The sequence below is a fragment of the Boleophthalmus pectinirostris genome, unplaced genomic scaffold (genome assembly GCF_026225935.1).
Source record: "Boleophthalmus pectinirostris isolate CB_2022bp ecotype Guang Dong unplaced genomic scaffold, ASM2622593v1 HiC_scaffold_16, whole genome shotgun sequence".
NCBI lineage: Eukaryota > Metazoa > Chordata > Actinopteri > Gobiiformes > Gobiidae > Boleophthalmus > Boleophthalmus pectinirostris.
Genome location: NW_026571095.1, coordinates 16,144,246 through 16,166,428, shown reverse-complemented (window position 1 = coordinate 16,166,428; position 22,183 = coordinate 16,144,246). Strand labels below are relative to the sequence as shown.

Genomic DNA, 22,183 nt, shown 5'->3' with positions numbered 1-22,183 from the left:
GTATGTTGTTTGGTTCCTACATTCTGTGATGTGTGTAGTTTGTATATATATATATATATATATATATATATATATATATATATATATATATATATATATATATATATATATATATATATATATCCTTTTTAAATGTATTGACAAGATCTTAGCGTGAATCATTATAGTCAGAACAAAAAAAATTCAAATGTAATCCAAAGTCACTGACCTTCAAGTCTAAATCAATTCCCAAGTCTTAGTCCATTTTATCAAGTCAAGTCTCCTAAAAATATCCCTGTAATGCCTGACCCTAGAAATAGTGGACAGAAAATTCTGATTTATTGAATCTGGAACCTTTATTGGCCCTTTCACAAAATTTGAATAAAATAAATGAATAAATAATTACAAAAAAATTATTTGCGTATAGGTTTTTCCATTTGTAGTGTAAGTGATACATTGGCCATTACATGAAGTTCTGACAGTACAGCAAAAGCAGGCCTCTTTTAGGCCTCTTTTTTGTTTTCTCTTTTATTATGAACAGTGATAAGCTTGAAAACCCAGCTAAAGCTGTAAAGAATGTTGGTCTCTTATTTTTCCATACTGCTTCCTCTTCCAGTAACTTTTTCTTGTATTATGCTGTTTTCATGCCTACTACTGTTAGTAGGCATGAAAACAGTAGTTCAGACAATATAACAAGAACATCGGCCTCTTATTTTTTCCAAATTGCTACTGCTAAACTCACACTTTTCTTTGATACCTTCATCAGCACTGTCAATAAATGGAACATCTGGAGCAGACATGTCAAACTCAGGCCCAAGGGCCAAATTTGGCCCACGATCTAATTATATTTATATATGTATTAGAGCTGCCCGCCAGCTACAGATAGGCTATAGAGACATTATTTATTTAAAATTTTGTTATTATTTTATATTATGCTTGTTCTGGATTCAATGTTTAAGAAAAACTGTTATTAAACATTTATTTTAATTAGAAAAGGTTAACATTACATATCTTGAAAGAAAAGAAAACATGCAGATGTTGTTGAAATGTTTCAGTAAATATTTAGTTTGGCCCATGACTTTATCCCAGTTTTGAATTTTGGCTCTCTGTGAATTTGAGTTTGACACCCCTGATCTGGAGGGTCAAATTCTGCCTTTCTCCTTGCTATTATTTGTTCTTTTGGCCTGTGTTACTGTTGGACCTCCCTCTTCTGTGCTAATCTGGTCATCACTGTTATCAGCATCTGTATGTGCCTTTCTCTTCTTCTTTTTTCTTTTTATTTTGCTTCTACCACACTGTTTTGTTGCCTGTGACATTATAAGACCTTCCTTTTCCTCTTCAAGCCCATCATCAGGAGTTTTATCGTCCTCATTGCTACCACCAGTACTAGAGTTCTCTTCATCATAATCTGCATTAGAGGTCCAATCTTTATCCAACACTTCATCATCTGCAAACATCAACTCCTCTATGTCGCTTGAATTGCCATCAAGAAAGCTTAGGACATCTTCAATACTGTACCATTTAGCCATCTAAAGAAATATAGGTACATACATTTTTCAAGTGCAATTATTTGTTGTAAACATAACATTTCAATCTGTAATTTGTGTTGACAAAAACATTTTTATGATACACAATCATCAATATAATACATATAGCACCAAGAAAAGAAAGATAATGACAATTGAGAGATTTACTACCAAATTCCACTTTTTAACTGCAGTATCAAATTTGAACACAACCTTTATACAATTTTACTACATACTAAAATGCAAAAAATTATGTAACTATAACTTGCTTCAACAGATTAAGTGTTCATTTGATGCATTTGGCATTAAAGGGATAGTGACTCAAGTCTGACTCGAGTCCAAGTCACAACTTGCAAGTCCCCACCTCTGCTTTTGCCAACTCTGGACAATAGCATGGCTGTAACTAACAAGGATAGACAGGTTTTTAGCAGAATCTACGACCTCTACGGGGACAAGCAGAGCGCTAACCTCATCAACACATCTCTTTATTGTGAATGTGTTAAATGTTACTGAAAGGTCAATGGAAGGTCTGAGAAGGGCAGCGGGCGCACGGGGGACACAGATAAAGGTGCTTTTCTCTCCCTCAGTCTCCATTCAACAATTAGCACATACAAAGAGCTGCTCACAGGAGGAACGCAACTGCTGCTGGAGAATAACAATGATGTCAAAGAGTGGACAGAATAAAACACATCTCCTTGTTTTAATTGTGTACTGTTAAACGTTCAAAGCACTACACTGATAATGTCTTACGCTTAGTTTATATTTTTAAAGGTCTTATATTACACAAAACAGATTATTACGAGCTTTTAGTTCCTTTAGAATGTTGGTACCTCATCATGGTACCTCATCAAAAACATACCCGCACATGTTTGAGTAATCCTTTATTATTAGTCTGTCTACATCTCCAAAGCTCAAAATGCTCTGTTCCACCTTGTGATGTCATGAAGTGGTAGTTTTTAAGTTAACAGCCACTTTTTACCTTTAGTAAGAGTAGAGATCGGCAGTTCCAGAGCTGTAATCATCCAAACAATTGTAGTCAAGGTGTATGGAGTTTAAAAACACTTCCTGTATTACCACACGGCACCACAAAGAAACAGACAAGAAGAAAATATACAGGATTTGACACGTGTGAATTAAACAAAACAAAACTATATGCAAAATGTATTTTTGTGATGAGGAACAACATTATAACAGATCTGAAAATAGCATAACGTGAGCCCTTTAAATGTAATACAGTCATAAAAAATTCAAATAATAAACTGACATTAAACATATTTAACAGGCACTTTGTAACTGTCAATCATAATGTCCATAGCACAGTTATAAAAGTACATAGGCATTCAAAAGTGAGAGCATTTCTCAGAAGTTGGAACCAGCTCAGGGGTCGTGTAAGTGCACTGATCACATGACCATCCACCACTTACTTCATCATTTCCACCTGACTCAGCCCTCATGGTTCACAGTTTCTTCCTTTGGAAACCACCAAGGAGCAACACTTTTGCTTTTCAACACTGGTCCAGATGTTAAAGGGCCCATATTAAGCTATTTTCTGATCTGTTACAATGTTGTTTCCTTATAAAAAATTAAAAAAATAAAAACACCTGAAGTTATGTTTTGTTTCACCCACACATGTTTAACACACAAATTCTGGATATTTAGTTTTTTTTCCCAAATGGAAAACACTCTGTTACACCTTGTGATGTCATGTGGCAAACCAGGACGTGCTCCACTGTGTTTTTAAGCTCCATACACCTTCACTAGAATCATTTGGATTATTTCAACCCTGGAATTTCTGATATCTATTGAACTCAAGGTAAAAAGTAGCAGGAACATGGTATTTTGAGCTTTGAGAATGTAGAAACGCTAATAAACAAGGATTACTCAAATCAGTGTGAATGAAACAAAACACAACTCGGGTCTCACAAGAATGTATTTTGTGTAATATAGGATCTTCAAGCATCCTGTGTAATATTTTTTATTAAGCATCAACAGTGAGTACAAAAGGTTAACATCATTCTAAGTCAATTGGAAAGAGTCTAAAGCCAGAAAAGTCTGAACTTGAATTCAATGAAAAAAATCAAATATCGTCGGCATTTATATCAGTTCTCTTCTATGATCTCCCTTTTCCACTCTAAGTCGTCTCTTTCTTCTAGAGGAAACCTGCTTGAAAAAAACTTTTCTCCACCAGTCTGAGGTGATGTGACGTTCAAAATATTTAGCTGACATTGAATCAGTGTGTTCGGGGTAGGTTATTTCCTGGGGCAGAGCTGAGCCTGGAGCAGCGCAGTCATTCACAGTAGAGCGACACAGGCTCTAAGTACATGGGAGCCTCTAGTGGGACTTGGCACAGTTCAACTCTTGAGTGATGGCCTATTCTGTCCCCATCTATTACACTGTCACTCATTCAAAATTGCCTTTCAAATGTTCTGGCAGTTCACGCTTTGTCCAAGATGGTCCACTGCAGGCGAGATGAAATGCCACATGGTCAGAAGGCCTCGAACAAATAACACATGGAATCTTCTGTACAAGCAGGTGGAGAAACGCAGCATTCACCTGTGACAGTGCCATGATATTAGCATTCATGAGGCCAATAACATCTTTCATTTAGGGCTGTTTCCTTCCTAGGTCACCATAGCCTCCTCTCAGCTCCAGCTCACTTTATGTGTACTACTACTATCATGGCTAACTGTAACATCCTAATAGCGTATAGTACCACATTTTATGACTAGTGAAAGATGAGGACTTCAGAAGGTGACTGAAGCAAGTGGCCAACTATCAACCATCAACAGAGCTCTCAGAAATCCCAACTTTAGTTTGTTTTGGTTAGTATTTATCAAAAAATGTTCATGTAATTCCTCAGTCATCCAGGTAGGATCCATCGCAAAGGAGAAATTCATTTCTGTCTGAACTGAAGAGGCAAGTTGGATGAGTTGCGAAACTTATTAGATCAAAAAACTTTTGTTCAGTTGACAAAGCTGATTTTCTCCTTTATGCTTTAAAAGAAGGAAGAAGCAAGGAAGAAAAGCTGATATTACACATGGATAGGGAAGGCATGATTCAACAAACAGGCTAATAATTAAAAGGTATAAGTCAATGTTGGCATTGGTAAAAACTTCTATCATCATAGTCATATTCAAAAGCATTCAGATTATTAGTGTTTTTTCATCTTTGTTACACTGAAATAGAGCAAAGGTCATAAGGCCAACATACACCATAAGATACAGATTGTTTTGGAGAGTATCCCAATAACAATATTCTGACTATATAATATATAAATCTAAGAAATCCCAAAAATATCACTTTATACTTTATACTTTATTTAGATGCATTATAGAATAAATTATATTCCCAGTACTAAAATGTTGCATATCTTCAAAATAACTACGGATGCACTGATCCAGCTTTTCCAGTTCTGATTCCGATTATGATACTATAGCTTTAAGTATCAGCGGATATCGATGTCAACACATACCAGTGACTGAAAACAGCACTTATTTTCTTAAAACAAAAATAAGACAAAACTTATCCAAATGTGTTCTGTTGCTATTATTTATCTCTCAGGTAACTGCAGAACAGCTTTGTGTAAGTAAAACTTCATATGTCACCATGTTTAACAAAATTACAGTTTTAGATTGAAGGGTTATTGGTTTAACTTTTGACTTCTAAGAATTGTCAAAAATGATATGTATAGTAAGTGTGCATGGTTACATGTACTTTTATGTGACTGCTGCTGTACTTTTCCCTGCCCTGTAGATTAGTAGATTGTAGATCAACCTGCCAAGGAACTGAAGATGGAAATTAGCCACGTTGACTATAATCTTTACATATTTATATTTTAAACGTCAATTAATGTGTGCTGTCCCTTTATAAATAAGAAACTTTCTGGGCTGATTAAGAACAGCAAAATAGTCTTATTACATTATTTTGGTGACACTTAAGTTTAGGGCCACATATTAATCACTAACTAAGTGCCAATTGGTATGCTAATTAGCTGTTACTTAGTTAGTTAGTTGGTGTTTATCAAGCACTTATTAATGCTTATTGATATTTCAGTGTAAGTAGAGAAACCTCTATTGTAATCCCTACTACCGCAATGGGAAGAAAATAGTTCATGGCATAATACTTGCAAAATAAAGCTTTAGACAAAAAAACATTGAATGTACTTTATAAATACTAACAAAGATGTAAATAGGCGCTTATTGTGCATTTTACTATTAGCTAGCCATTAATATGTGCTCCCTAAGCTAAAGTGTTACCGTTATTTTATATGCCCAACCAGGATATCAACTGAACTGATATTTGGAAGCTGATATCTGCCCCAGAAAATTTTTCAGTATTGGTGCTGATATCAGATGCCAGTATTAGATCGTGCTTCCCTGAAAACAACATTCACAAAATTTACAATATTTCCCTAATCTGCCCACCTCTAACGTCAGCACACTGAATGTCACAGAGTTTCACAATTCGCTTCATTCCCAATCTGTATTTCCTCAAACAGCTGTGCCCGTGTCCACCACCCCCGGTACATCTCCCTCTTATACAGCCCTGACCTCTACAGTGTCCTGGTGCAGCTTGGCCTTATGACAGCTCATTCTTAAAGACTATTAATGACAAAGCGCCTCTTTCCCGGCCACGGACACCATCTATCACCCAAAGCCACTAGCTCCATTACTCACTTTCTACTGAATTACAACCTGCTGCACGAGACATGAAATAGGGTAATGGGCTGAAAATTAGCCAGTTACAATCATTACGCCACCATAATTGACCCAGGAGACCCGAAGTCCTGCTCAGCCTGATCTGCCTTAAGGTTGCAGGCAGTGGGTGAGCTCAGACATCTCATTAAGCTGCACAACGAGGATGCAATCTAATTTAGTCTGTAGCAGTACAAGATTTAGACTGGTAAACAGAGAAAGTGGAGCAAGCCGATGTGTGTGGATTTTCATTATAGCTTTTTCAGATGTTGTTAAAATTCAGGGCTGCTGAAACACAGGTGTTGGACAGTTTCTGCAAAGAGAATTTCAAAAAAACAATAGTTAAGTGGGAGAATTTGGGAATGCTGTCAGTGTAGAGAACGGGATGTGTGCAGATTGTCAATATGAACAATGTGTTTACTTCATTATACAGTAAGAGTAGGTCCTAGTATTCCGTTTACTGCTTTTAACCAGTAGACTGGATTTTTTAAGTTATGTAGATCTTTGCAACCTTTCTTTTATGTTTAGATTTTTTTGTTTTTATTTGATTTAATTTACAAGGTAGGGAAAAGGGACATAATTAATTATCCAACCCAGCATGAAAATCTTTACAAAAGAGCACAGTGATGTATTTTTATATGTCCTATATTGCACAGAATTATTTGTTGTGAAGTTGAACCATGTTATATTGTTTTTACTTCATTAAAAACATACCTGGAGTTGTGTTTTGTTTCATTCATACATGTTTGAGTAACCATTTATTATTAGTCTGTCTACAACTCCAAAGCTTAAAATCTTCTGTTCCACCTTGTGATCTCAGTGGTAGTTTTCAATTTAGCAGTTACCTTTTACCTTTTGTTCAGTCGAGATTGGCAATTCCAGGGCTGAAATCATCCAAATGATTCTAGTGAAGGTGTGTGCAACAGAAGAACGAGGTTTTTTTCTGTTAGAGAAAAGAACTGAGCCTTAATACACAGGATTTGTGTGTTAAACATGTGTGAATGAAACCAATGAAACCAACTTTAAGTATGCTTGTGGAAAAAAATATATAATTGATGATTAGACATGATTAATTGTCAATCAAAATGTATTCAATAGCTAGTCCTATGCTGAGTGAAGCAGCCTGCCGTCAAACTCAGGAAACAAGCTGATTCTGCTGACAAAAATCCATTGTGGGGACTGGTAACCTTGCTGTATAATACATAAGTGTCTGGCCATCACCATTACCTTGCTCCTGACTCATTATTACTGAGAGGTCGAGGACAGTGGAGCTAAAAAGTTATGGCTCCTCTGCTGCTGATGTAGTACACAGGTCCAAAAGGCAGATCATCCTATTTTCTGCCCATATGAACAAGGCCAGTGGAGCGGAGGCTATATGCAAATGAGGGTCTAATTGGCCCGTCAGGCTAGTGAAGAACTGTCACCATTCTGTCAGACGCAAAGGAAAAATCAGCAGAAGACACAGAATCACCGGGTTACTCTGTGTTGCCTTTCACTGCACATTTCATTAAGTGATTTGTGCTCACGCCAAGGCCAGGGGTCACAACTCCATCCTTGAATGGAGTCAGCACTTCTAGGTACTCCACTATCTCTCCAGCTATTACAATATAACAACTAAATAAGCAAGGAAAATGTCGTCTGAGTTTTAGAAATATGTTTTTAGATACTTCTTCTTTGAAAATCCAACTTTTCGATCCGCTTGTGGTTTTGTTTTTAGTTTTTTTGTCAGATTAAAGGTAAACTGAACCAAAATGGAAAAAAAGAATTACAAATTATTCTGTTAAATACAGAGAGAAGCTGGTAAAACTAGGTCAGTGACTCAAGGTAAATGTTTCAGTATTTGAATAACTGAATGTAACTCGAGTTTATTGTAGGGAAGATTTAAGAGCGTGTTATCGCATTTGGAAATAAGAACATGACAGTAGGTGCACTATTTTAACTGCCTGACTGTCTTCACGGAGATGTTATTTCTTTCTATAATGATTTAACAAACTCTTTAGCATATTCTACAGGTGCATTTATTGCTCAAAAATACCTAAATGTTGAAAAACAGTTACTTACAGATACTTATTTGGCCTGGCGGTGCTACCTGCTTGTCTCCAAGGAGATATAGATAAGTCTAATGGCATACAGTGGAACATTAGAGGCAAAGCAACAACATCACCATGGTGATGAGTAGGTAGCATGCCCTCTAATAGAAAGTTACACATTGCACCTTCAATTTAAGCTTCTGACATAATATTTTCAAAAACAAAATGATAATGTACTGTGTAGAAATCTGGAGATCAACATGTAAAACTTACCTACAGCCATTATTTATTTTACAAAAAAGGGCCTTGAGAATTATCACCAACAGTCATTGCTGAGAGCCATCCAATCCAAGTGATGAAAATGCATGATATTGTTGACTTAAGTATCCTCAAAGTAAAGTAAAAGTAAAGCAAAGTGCAATGAGGTACCTGTGAATATTCAAAGACTTTGATATGAGAACAAGCCATCACAATTTAAAAGGAACTTACATTTAAAAAAAAAAAAAAAAAAAAACTGTTTCAGAACCAAGGTTATGGAGCGAAGCATTGCTGTGAAAGAAGTTAACTTATGGAATAGTCTTGACGAAGATATAAAAGAATCAAGTACAATAATGACATTTATAACACATAAAATGCAATGTAATGTGTGTGTATGAAAAAAGGAAACAAAGTTTTTTGTGCATAATAGTGAAGATTTCTGTTTCCAATTGATTCATAATTGTGCCTGAACTGAAATGTACTGATTTTAAATATTTTAAAGTAACTATTGGTGTTGATGTTTTGTCTGGAAAAGGGGGCAGATAACATAAGATGAATCTTCTTTCTGCTCCTTTTTGTTCATTTCTTGTATGTTTGATGTTGTGACACTGTTGATGCCTTTTTATACTTTATGAATGAAAAAATAAACAAATAAACAAATAACCCTTGAAAAAACATTAGCATTAACTAGGTCATAATGAAGTCCATACACAATGAAAGCGAAAGAGAACTAAAACCGCTTTTTGAAATGAACGCATCAGAATCACTGAAGTGAAGGGGTGCATTGTGGGTAATAGGGGAAGTAACTATAGGCCCTGAGTGTAATCAATTTGAGGCTAAGAGGTTGTTTGACTATGTATTGATGGTGAACCTGCAGTGGAGCATTACCGTACGTATAATTACTCCCACTATCTTATATGGATGTAATTAGCCGGGCGCAGCAGTGGATCAGCCGAGGGATCAGCCTCAGAAAAACGTGTCTGCTTTACAATGTGAGCCAGGAAAGTATAGGTCCCAAGTGTCAGAGCCCATTTTAGAGCTTGTTTGCTAATTTCATAACACCGTATGCAGCACTGAGGCATTAGATGATTTCAGTTTGTTCAAAGGATTATTTTGAACCCTTTTTTACAAACCGAGCCGCAATGTAAAAGCATTCATCTTTACATTACAAGGTCTAGTAAATATGTAATAGCGGCCTTGTATGTTAGTACACAGAACAAATCAGTGATGAATCACTGTTGCTGTTAAATCGCCCATATTATGTTAATTTCTGATCTATGTTCTAATGTTGTTTCCTCATCAGAAACATTTAACACACAAATCCTGCATATTTAGGCTCAGCTCTTCTCTCAAACTGAAAACGCTCTGCTCCAGCTTGTGATGTCATGTGGTAATACAGGAAGTGCTCCACTGTGTATTTAAACTCCACACACCTTCACTAGAATCATCTGAAGAATTTCAGTCTCTATTGAACTAATGGTAAAAGGTAGCTGTCAACTTAAAAACTAACACTAACTGACATCACAGGGTGGAACAGAACATTTTAATAATAGAGAATTACTCAACTATGTGTGAATGAAACAAAATTCCAGCTATGTTTTTGAGAGGGTTACAGCATTATAACATGACTTATAGCTCACAATATTCTGTGTAAAATAGGACATTTAAAAAATAATTAGTAAAAAAAATGTAAAATACCCAGTAGGCACTTTACTACTTTTTCTTTCAATACTTAATAATATTTTCAATTTTACTGCTATACCAAGGGCATCTCCATTTTGGTCTTAACAATGGAATACAGAGCACTACCACAATGTCCCACGCTGATAAATGTCCTCTTCGTACTCAGGGTACTTCAGTTATTTGCACAACATTCTGTATTACATTATATTTGCAACAGAAAGAATATTTGCATATCTTATATATGTGTTCAACAAGCTAAAGACCATCTGACCTACAAATCATAACAATGGTGCATTAAAGACCTGTGCTGTATCTAAAAACGAGATGTATACATAAGAAGTAAACAACAGAGAAGTATACTGCCCTGTACTGTATATTGAAATGGCTGGAGTCCAGACCTTATTACCCAAGTGGAATGCATAGCTCGGGTCAGACAGCAGGTCAAACGAGATGAGAATCACTAATACGCGACAAACAACTTTATGAATCGTAATGAGATAATGCTATTGTTTTAGGCTTATAGCAGCAGTTCAAATGAGGACAGAGGAAGTGACGAGCAGACTGTGAAGGAGAGGAGGAGAGGATGAAAGAGTATGAGAGGACGACAGGAGTCAGCATCAGTCCAAACACACTGAGACAGCAGTATGGACCTCAGCCCTACGGTAAAACTGCACATATCAATTCAGACAGTGTGACACTTCACAGCCCTGGACTCAGACAAGCACTCGAAGTACAGCAGCAGGAAGGAGCAAAAGCAAAGGCAAAGAGGGGTCCTTTAGCTTTTATTGATACTAATTCCACTGCCAAGAGAAATCTAAATGTCCTCCATATGTAGTATAAGCTTGCCTGCTGGTCTTTTACCGAGCAATGATTTTCTAACCTTCTGTTGGTTAGAGGGGCTATATTAAGCTAAATTGATTCTTGTGAGATTTAACCAGTGTTATAATGCTGTGTTTTGTTTCATTCACACATGTTTGAGTAACTTTTTATTAGTTCTTCTACATCTTCAAAGCTCAAAATGCTCCAAAATGATCATGAAGCTGTAATTTTCAGCTACCTTTTATGTTGGTCTGTCTATGGCTGAAATAAATAGATTCTAGAGAAGGTGTATGGAGTTTAAAAACACAGTGGAGCATGCCTGTATGAGAGTTTTCTGTTTGAGAGTAGAACTCACCCTAAATATGCAGGATTTGTGTGTTAAACATGTGTGAATGAACCAAAACACAAATCCAGGTATGGTTTGGATGAAACATTATAACATTGATCAGAAAATAATGTATTATGGGTCCTTTAAATTAACAGTGTTGTGAAGTTGTGCAAGGCTATTGTCGATTTAATGCTGGGCTCTACAAATTGAAATTAAAATATGCGTAACTGGTAATAATGTTGCTGGGCCACCCTGTCAGGAGCACAGGACCCATTCCAAATCTTAAAGTAGGCTTGTTCTGTTTTTGTCCAATCAGACTTTGACCTCTCAACATGGATTTTTCAAACACAATCTTCCAAATTAAAAAAAGGTATTGGGGCTGCAAATTTATAGGTAGTTTTGACTGATATTGAATCCAAGAGCCAAGAAGGTGTAAAGAACAATTAACAACTGTATTGACCTTTCTTCACACAGCAACATCAGCAGTTCAGTTTTATGCAGCTAAAATCTGGAACAGTTCCCCTGAAGATGTGACACAAGCCTCTATTTTGACTGTGTTTGAATCTAAAATGACTTCGCTCTTTTATTTTAATGTTGATTACTTATGTGTGGATTTGGGTTTGTATTGTGATTTTAATTACATTTTTAAAAAGCTACAGTTTTTTTAATACCTCAAAACGTGACTGGGGTCATAGACTGCTGCAGTGAGCCTCATCATTTTGGTCTTAAAATGTTCATATTAACCCACTCTACATGTTCTTGGTGTTTTTATTTCACTATTTCGCACATTTCATTTTTCATTGACCAAAGGCAAAGAGGTTTTTCCATCCAATGAGTGAGGTGGAATGTTTCCCTGTTTAATGCATGTGTTTTGAAGGTCCATTCCAAAGCCTCTTGTTTGTCTTTGATGATCCATTCTCACAGTCCCATTTCTGGTCTACGTCTCTTTCTCTCACTTACTTTCATCTTCTCCTCTTTTTGTAATGCTTCCCACCTTTGAAGTGCGCTCTGCTTTGTTGGAAGATGGAGTTTAATTAGCAGCTGTGTTTCTGTCACCTTGGTGCGTCCAGTAGTACTCACACACAACTGGTAACACAGTGAATGAATTTGGAAAGAAAAACTCATAACGACAAGGTGTTCATTTACTACACTGCCAATACAGGAGGCCTGAATATAAAGATAATAGGGGTAAGAGATATTTTTATATCACGTTTTTGTCAAAACTGGAGGGGAGAGGAATCCAATTGATCAATATAAACTGAATGTACTATTAAATATGTCTAAAGCAGTAATATTTCTGACATTGTAGCATTGTGTTTCGAATGATTTAAATTAGAATACTTGTCTTTCACAGCAGCAAATAACTAAGACAGACATTGTGAATAATGTATGGACACTTAAATCTGAGAGAGTGTTTAATAAGAGAGAAATGGTGCTTTTGAACATGTGCTAATGAACTGTCTCTTCAACTGTGCAGTTTTTCTTATTCTTTAGTTACATTAGCTGAAAAACATGAACAATCTCTTTCGGTAGACTGACTTTTCCTCAAATACACAATTAAAATGTAAGGTGCCATAATTCATACACAGCAAAAACTGGAGAGTTAAAATTTCAAGGTAAAATATTTCAGAGTTGTTTTTAACACAGAAAGTGTTATTTTAACTATTTGAAAGTTAAATGGGAGTTAGAGTTGGGGTTATTTGCTAGAGTTGATATGGTTGAAGTTAATTCAACTTCCCCTAGTGTTAATTCAACTTCCCCTAGTGTTAATTCAACGTCTGCTAGTGTTATTTCAACTTCCCCGAGTGTTAACTCAGCACCGCCCACCCACCACTTCAAATTCCCGCCACAGAAGACCAGTTTGAACCAGTTTGAACCAGACACAGACACAGTGGATTTTTCACTTTTACATGCAGCTCTTTTTGGTAAGTACAATTTGATTTAAACTATATAGACAATATTTTTATTTTCTTCACTAGTTAGAATTACAATTATAACTGTATAGGTTGAATTCTTTATCAAAGAAATTGCTAGCAGACGTAACTATAACCCATGGTCTTTTAGCTCTTCAGTATTCTATCCTGCATATTTTAAGTAAGCTTTTAAATCTTTTTTTTTTTTGCCAAATTGGTGTCTGTCTGGTGTATGTTGTATGTTGTAGCTCTTGGTAACATATGTTTCTCTTTTTGACAGATAATAGAAGCAGGTTTAAGTGAAAAAGGTGGTGGTGAAGAAGTGCTAAAGGAATAACAAACAACAGAAACCCTAAGTCATACTACAAGAAGGAAGTTGGTTAATATACTGGTTTCTCACATGATTCAACACCATGGGTATGTTTCTATGTTTGTTCACAAAATTGAATAAATTATTCTTAACGTCTCTAATAAGTTGAATTCCTGTTTCAGTAACTTCCCCTCTAAGGCCACCCGGGAACAGTCTGCCCTTGGGATTGTGATGGCGTTTCCTTCTCTCAAAGATCCATATGCCAAGAAAGGCTATGTAAGAATTATTTTGCTTTCTAAGCAATGTAAATTCTGTTAACATTCAACATTAAGTTGTATGACATCCTATTTACTTTTAGGAGCACCTCTATGATGCTGCGGGTGGATCAGGGTACATCTCAAGGCTGAAGACGGTCCAAAGGCGGAAAAGGCAAGTGACTCCACAGCCACCGGACAGCCCTGTTGACTATCCTCAAGGAGGCCCAACACATCAGAGAACTGTTCAGGTCGAACAACAGCTGGACGGTGATACATGCCAAGAGTCTTCAGATAATGATTTGTACATAATTTCATCTTTTACAGTGTTTTAAAGAAAATAAAGGCTTTGCATGCACTGAATGTGTTTTTTTTTTTACAGTGTACCTGAATTTACACTTCACAGTGTGTTGTTACAACTCTCCAAAATGTTAAAATAACTGTAAATTAAGTGTAAAAATAAAACACCTCTGTGTGTTGTTTAGCTAAATCAGGATAACCCTACAAAGTGTTAACCCTTTACTCTCAAAATGTTAATTTAACTCTTGATTTTGGGGTTAAACAGTAACTTTGGTCCAGTGTTAATTAACATTTCCAAAAGTGTTAAATTAACTTTAGAACAGGTTGGACTCATATAGACTCTGAGAAAATGTTAAAATTAACTCTGTGAGAGTCAGTTTTAACACTCCACTTTTTGCTGTGTACTTGACAATTTTGTGTCATTACCAAACTAAAAAATGACTTCTCTGCACACCCAGAACAACAGCTATGCAACTACAAGGCACCAAATAACTGGTTCATGAGAGTAGAGTGTATTTTCAAACTCAATTCAATACTCAAAACCAACTTCAATACCACAATAAATAAATATATATATATATATATATATATATATATATATATATATATATATATATATATATATGTGTGTATATATATATATATATATATATATATAACTTTCATTAAATTAAATATAGCACATTTTGAACAAAAGGTAAAAAGTACACTCTCCATCGGGTGCTCGAGGGTTCATGGGAGTTTGCCCAACCAGTCCACATGTGTTTTGTGGATCTGGAGAAGGCATTCGACCATGTCCCTCGTGGTGTCCTGTGGGGGGTGCTCTGGGAGTATGGGGTCCGGGGCCCTTTGCTAAGGGCTGTCCGGTCCCTGTATGACCGGAGCAGGAGCTGTGTTCGCATTGCCGGCAGTAAGTCAGACCTGTTCCCGGTGCATGTTGGACTCCGCCAGGGCTGCCCTTTGTCACCGGTTCTGTTCATTGTATTTATGGACAGAATTTCTAGGCGCAGTCAGGGTCCGGAGGCTGTCCGGTTTGGGGACCACAGGATTTCATCTCTGCTGTTTGCGGACGATGTTGTTCTGTTGGCTTCATCGAGCCAGGACCTGCAGTGTGCACTTGCCTCAAGTGGAGGAGTTCAAGTATCTCGGGGTCTTGTTCACGAGTGAGGGAAGGACGGAACGTGAGATTGACAGGCGGATCGGTGCAGTTTCGGCAGTGATGCGGTCGCTGTATCGGACCGTTGTGGTGAAGAGGGAGCTGAGTCGAAAGGCGAAGCTCTCGATTTACCGGTCAGTCTTCGTTCCTACTCTCACCTATGGTCATGAGCTCTGGGTAGTGACCGAAAGGACGAGATCGCGGATACAAGCGCTCGAAATGAGTTTCCTCTGCAGGGTGGCTGGGCGCTCCCTTAGAAATAGGGTGAGGAGCTCAGTCACACGGGAGGAGCTCGGAGTAGAGCCGCTGCTCCTCCACGTCGAGAGGAGCCAGTTGAGGTGGCTCGGGCATCTGTTCCGGATGCCTCCTGGGCGCCTCCCTCGGGAGGTGTTCCGGGCATGTCCCACCGGGAGGAGGCCACGGGGAAGACCCAGGACACGCTGGAGGGACTATGTCTCTCAGCTGGCCTGGGAACGCCTCGGGGTCCCCCCGGAGGAGCTGGAGGACGTGTCTGGGGTGAAGGAAGTCTGGGAGTCCCTGCTTAGGCTTCTGCCCCCGCGACCCGGCCCCGGATAAGCGGACAAAAATGGATGGATGGATGGTAAAAAGTAGCTGTTAACCTGTAAGATTAGTGTAACAGTAGTTTTCTGCTTCATGGCATCACAAGGTGGTATTTTGAGCTTTGGAGAGGTAGACAGACTAATAAAAGATGTGGGAATGAAACTAAACACAACTCTAGGTATGTTTTTAATGAGGTAACAGCATTATAACATGGCTTATAGCTCACAAGAGACAATTCTGTGTAATATAAGACCCTTAAGAATTCACTCACTAATGTTACCATTTAAGATGGAACTAACTATTCTGGAAAGTTCCATTTTGTCCTTTTGTGTGTTTTTTCTGTATCAATACATCAAATGACAATGAGTATTTAGTTTCAATAGTAGTTTTTAGTATTGATTAGTATCTGGGTGTCGAGGGCTACTAATCCATACTATAGCCTAATAGACAATTGTGTCTAACAGGCTGTAACGATCTTAAATCTCAGCTACTCAGTGGAGCAGAGAGTAGTCTTTTTGTAGGGGTTGAATGTAAACAAAGAAGTATTCATATGAAATAATCAGAGTTATGAATGTAGTTGTCAAAAAAACAAGACCCTTTAAGCACCGCACACAGACGTTAGTATTGTCCATCTGTCTCTTGTCCGCCTCTTTCACTGCCTTGTGGCCAGTGAGGGTTGTTTCCTGTGTCTTGAGCAGTGAAACAGTCCAGCACACTGTATTGTTGTATAACATGATCAATGGAGAGGCTGTTGACTGTGGCCTTGAGATAAAGAATAAGCAAATGAAAACGTCTCCTCTCGTGCACCCCTGCCACCATCCTTCATGCTAATTTGATTGAGAGAGGCGGTTGGTGGAGCAGAGCGAGGCCCATGCACCTTTGCTTGTGGTCAGAGGATAGAGAATGCCATCACAGTGAACAGCAATGAGCATTTGTCTACCGAATGCCTGTCTCAGCGTATAATGCTCAACTTAGGTCCACTGTGGGTAGTTTACTTCACAGTGAAATGTGGAGCAGAGGCAGGGGGCGGGGCCAGTGTCAGGTGGGGAGAGTGGGCATAAAAAAGAAACAAAGAGTTGAATGTATTAGTATGTTATATGTGGAATGCCTGATTGATCTAAATTAAACAGCTATCACAACTATGAATGCAATGACTTTAAAGGTTCACTGTGTAACTTTTCTGTGGGAGGGTCAATCACCAGCTTCTTTCCTTGGATATATTGCCTGGAATGGTCCACACTATGACATTACACTTCTGCACAGAGGTGAGCCCTCTGACATTAAGAATGCAAGTTCTTAATTCAATAAAAAAACATGTTACTGGGCAAATGAAAAAGGGATATGGTTAATGCCATACTGAGACATTCCAGACAAAGTAACAACATCTCCATGGAGACAAGCAGACAGTGGACCCTCTAACAAAAAACTTACAGAATGAAGTAAAATATATTTCTGAAGAATATATAGATGATAAATAATAATATTGAAACTAATTTATGTAACTAATTCAGTAATCTCAAGGTAGAATTGTCCCCAAAACACATTTCAAATGTACTATGTGGTTTATAAATATAAATTGAAAAAAAAGAAACTCTTTAGTAGTTAGTTTGTGGCTAGAATGAGTCAGAGAAGTTATTTATTCTACCCTCGACATCTAATCGAAGAACAGGAAAAATAAACAAAAAGTTCCTGAGTGGTATTAAGAAAAAGTATTCACAGTAAATATTGACCCCCAAAAATGACTGTTCCCTCTAACATATATTGAATGATAAGTTGATATAGTATTTATCATAGGGTAGATAGGTCTAATTAAAATAATAAAAGACAGAGATGTTTTACACCAGAGTATGGTTAAATGGCCAGTTTCCAATTGTGACTATATTGCTACTGCTGTACTATTGCAACTACTGCAATATATGTAAATAATGAATGAATAAAATGTGTGTGTGTGTGTATGTATGTATATATATATATATATATATATATATATATATATATATATATATATATATATATATATATATATATATATATATATATATATATATATATATATATATATATATATATATATATATATATATATATATATATATATATATATATATATATATATATATATATATATATATATATATATATATATATATAATATATTATATATGTGAGAGGCTGTTTCCAAATAATTTCTCTTGTGAATCAATAAAGTTTGTGGAAGGGTTTTTTTTTTTTTTGCATAAGTTGTGTCTTGAGAGTGCAGTTTGGGTCAGATACACAGACACATCATACTTTTAAGAATTTCTTTAGTTGACTACAGCCCTAATGCTGTATGTATAGTATAGTACTAGTATATAATATGCCTACTGGGCTGACAGGAAATTGCTCAACAATCTTTGTGTAACTAGACTGCTAATAGCAGTACTGCACATATAGCTGTTTGATAGGACTGTGGTGGTAAAAAGAGAATCCTTGAATGACAAAGGCTGAGAGAGAAGGAGCAAAAACACAAAACAAACCCATTTGGAAATGCCATTTGGGTGAATTGTCAGGGTGGTTTGTGCAAACTGCAGAGAAGCTGCTGCTAGACAATTCCAAAGGAAGATAAATTGGAACAGAGCTGGTCTTTTGATGGTCTCCTTGGTAGCTATTCTTTGGGTTTCATTCATTATAGTGCAAGCAATGAAATACATTTAAAGGAGAGAAATATCTCCAGTCAGCAGCAGTGCAAAGTCGCACTCTTCGGCTTCCACTGCAATATTTCAGCGTCTGACCTTCTCCAGACAACAGGCCCGTGGTTAATCATGGAACCAACCTCTGCTTTGGGTTGCTTCCTTTTCACTGCCACACCAAACCTTTAGATTTCCACGGTGACTGTTGAGTATCTATGGTGAGGTATGTGGTCTAATTAAAGATACAATGATACACTTTTCTTTTATGAATAAAAGATCACTGACCTGCAAATGTAATTATAATATCTAATGACTTGTACATCATTAAATATTTGAAACCAATAGTGCTCCTATTTAAAGTGGAGAACGAAAGGTCAGTTATAGGCCATGGTATGTTTATATTTGTGTGTATTCGATTTTCTCAGTGTTTGACGCCTAGAAAACTTCCAGTGCGAAAAATAATTTATTTGGAGTTCAATAAAGACCATGTGTTGGAATGAGTATGCTTTCACTTTTTTCAGCACAATCAATGTAACTTTTAACAGTCGCCAGTCCTAATTGAGACTTTTTTCCACAGCACTCATATTTCTATTGAATCAAGGTTAACTGCTTTTACAATACCGGGCAGACAGAAACTTGCTAATATATATTCTGGCTTATCCACAGTTTCCAAGGTCACTTCTATTCGGTCATTATTTACAAAACAGCTCACACGTAGCACTGAAAAAGGCAAATTATAGCTGTAGCGTCGAAGTAAACACACGTATACACAAAAGAAAACCATGGGGGAGAGGAAAAGCTGAATATCACTTTTCCATGCTTGTCAGGCCTCGCGATTAATAGCAGCCATTTTGCCATAATGAGCTGGTGAGCGTAAAGCTGCCAAAAAAGCCCCTCGGTTTGCTTTGGAGTCTCCCAATACTTTGTCTAATTACGGCAACGCTCCCCTCCTCCTCTCTCTCTCCCCTCTCTCTTCCCCCTTGTCACTGTCAGCGTTGCCGTGGTCGCCAGCAGTTTTTGTATTGTTAGCAGACAAAATGAGCACCTGACAAAATCATTGGAGATTAGAAATTATGTCACGCTACAGTTAATACACCTGTTCTTGTTCTTCTATTGTATGGCTGTGGGTAAATGTAAACTACTGTGTAACGCCTCTCTGGTTTAAACAGCCACAGCAGTAAAAGTTAAAGACTAGAACAATTGTACCAGACGGCTTTTATTTATGGTCCACGGGAGGATCATTTTAGAGCAAACTGTGATATGAAATCAGACTGAGAATAAATCTTGGTGTTTTGTGTTCCAGAGGAGAAACAAGTGCTAGAAATCAAGTAAACGCATTGTTACTCCAAAATACAAACAATCGAGTAGTAATTTGGACAAAAGCAAAAATAAATACTTTCTCTGTTTTTGATGTTTCTATTACTCTACTACTACAAATAATAATAATAATAATAATAATAATAATAATCATCATCATCATCATCAGCAGCAGCATCAGCATCATCATCAGCATCATACTGAAGCATTAGTTTCATATAGGGCTTTTTCCAGACGTTGTTTTACTATTTCATGCATTATTCATCCACTCCACACAGGAGTGGTGGTAAGAATCTTCTGTAGCCATATCTGCCCTGGGGCAAACTGACCCCCGACCACCACCAACACTCACGCACACACCACTTTCATACTAGGCAAAGTGGGTGAAGTGTCTTGCCTAAGGACACACTGATACTGGTGAGCCACTGTGGCACCTGGTATCCCTGGCGGTTTCCCAGTCCAGCCCTGCTTTTTAGATCTTATGAGATCAGGCTGTGACAAGGAGCGACTACCAGTGGTCCAAATGTGACCACTTCTACTAATACTACTATACTCTAGATGCGGCTGCTACTGCCACTACTATAAATACAACTACTACTACTTTTCCAGATGCTGCTGCTACTACAACTGCCACTTTTGCTACTACGACTACTACTACTACTACCCTGACACAGCTACTATTTTGTTCATACAACCAATACAATGTTACTACTGCTACTACAACTGCTGCTACTATTACTACCACTACTAATACTGCTACTGCTGCTGCTACTACTACTACTACTACTACTATTGCTATTTCCACTGCTCCTGTCCTGTCAGCCTCTGTTTCTCAGCCTCTGTTTCCCACAGAATGCATTGGCGTTAATGTGCCTTCCAGATAAAGCTGTACTGCTTTGTCCTCTGGGTGAGATTTGAATTCAGGACTGAAAATTAACTTTGTCATGAACAGCTAACGCCCTGGGAGAAAGTCATATATTTCGCCACTTTTGGGAGCAATTTTTCCGTCAGATTAATGGGGCAATTCAGTAGCGAGGAAAAAGGGATGACGCATGGCTTCAATTAGCAAGGGCCTTGAATGGATTCCTGTCAGGAGCTGAGGGGAAGATGTATCCCGATGCTGAAACTGACAAGATGATAAAAATAAATGCATTGTCATAAGGGCCAATTACAGTGAACGGCACTCTATGTGATTTTTAGAAAAAGCTGACATTACAACAGCTTGTAATGTTTGGATGTTGAAATACAACACTTTTCTCTGCTATTTGCTAAGTAACTCTGTCAATATGCCACCACGTAACAAGCGCCAGCTCTAGTATATTTGACAGACACAAGCAAACTAGCGATAAAAACAGACGAGGATTAATAAAAGTCGCATCCTCATAATTTGTTCCCACTTCTTTTCATATTTGAAAATAAAAGGATTGTCATTCATGTATAATTCTAATGACAACTATGTAAAAAACAACAAATAGTTTAATCATAATTGGAGTACGTAAGTGGAGGGGGCTTCAAAGCTTTTACATGAAAAACCAGTGTCAGGCTTAAGTTCTGATCACCACAATGTCAAACTGTGAAAATGAGTTTTTTAGTCAGTTTGGGCATTTTGATGAGACTATTATGCTTTCTCATGATAATTACTATATCCACTCATCGTTCAGGGGAATCTGGAGCAATATTTTGGGGCTCAATATTTATGGTGTGTACATTGTCGTTGAAATAGTAGGGAGATTTTCCTTATTTTTTGTTACAATTATGAGATAAAAAGTTGAGGGTTGAAGTCGGTGAATGGCTAATAATGAGTTCATTCTGATTTTCCTTATTGCTGTCTTTAATGTTGCTGTACATGTTAAAAAGGACTTCCTGGGATTATCTTACTTTATTGTTATTGTGTCAATGTCAATATTATCATTTATCACAATATTTTTCTACAGCAAATTATCATGCTTCTGGAATTTGGTATCATTGTTATGATAGACTATTTGTCATACTTTCTGAAATTTGAATTCTTCATGAAATTCTGCAAGCTTTGGTCTAGAGCACACTATGAACTCCCCTCGGTGAAACTGAAGTGCTGGAAAAGAGCAAAAGAAAAAGTGTTTAGGTGTTGGCCTGTCATAATAATTACAATATTGATTCATCATTCAGTATATGACAGCTGGAACAATATATTTTGGTTTTCAATTTTTATCATGTGTAATAATAATGTAATGAGATTTGAGCTGTAGAGGGTTGAATAAATAACTTCTGTGGCTAATTATTGGTACATTCTGCTATTTCTTTGTTGCATCTTATGCCTTTTAATGATACTGTATATTTAAAAATAGGTTTACAGGGATTATCCTGCTTTGTGTCAGTGGTATAAAGTATTTTCAGAATAATTATT

The 22,183-nt window shown here is 37.1% G+C and overlaps 1 protein-coding gene across 1 annotated transcript in view; it reads right to left on the bottom strand.

Annotated features, from left to right (window-relative positions):
- Positions 1-22,183, bottom strand: part of clstn2a (calsyntenin 2a) — a 142,652-nt gene that overhangs the window by 56,987 nt on the left and 63,482 nt on the right. The window lies entirely within an intron of this gene.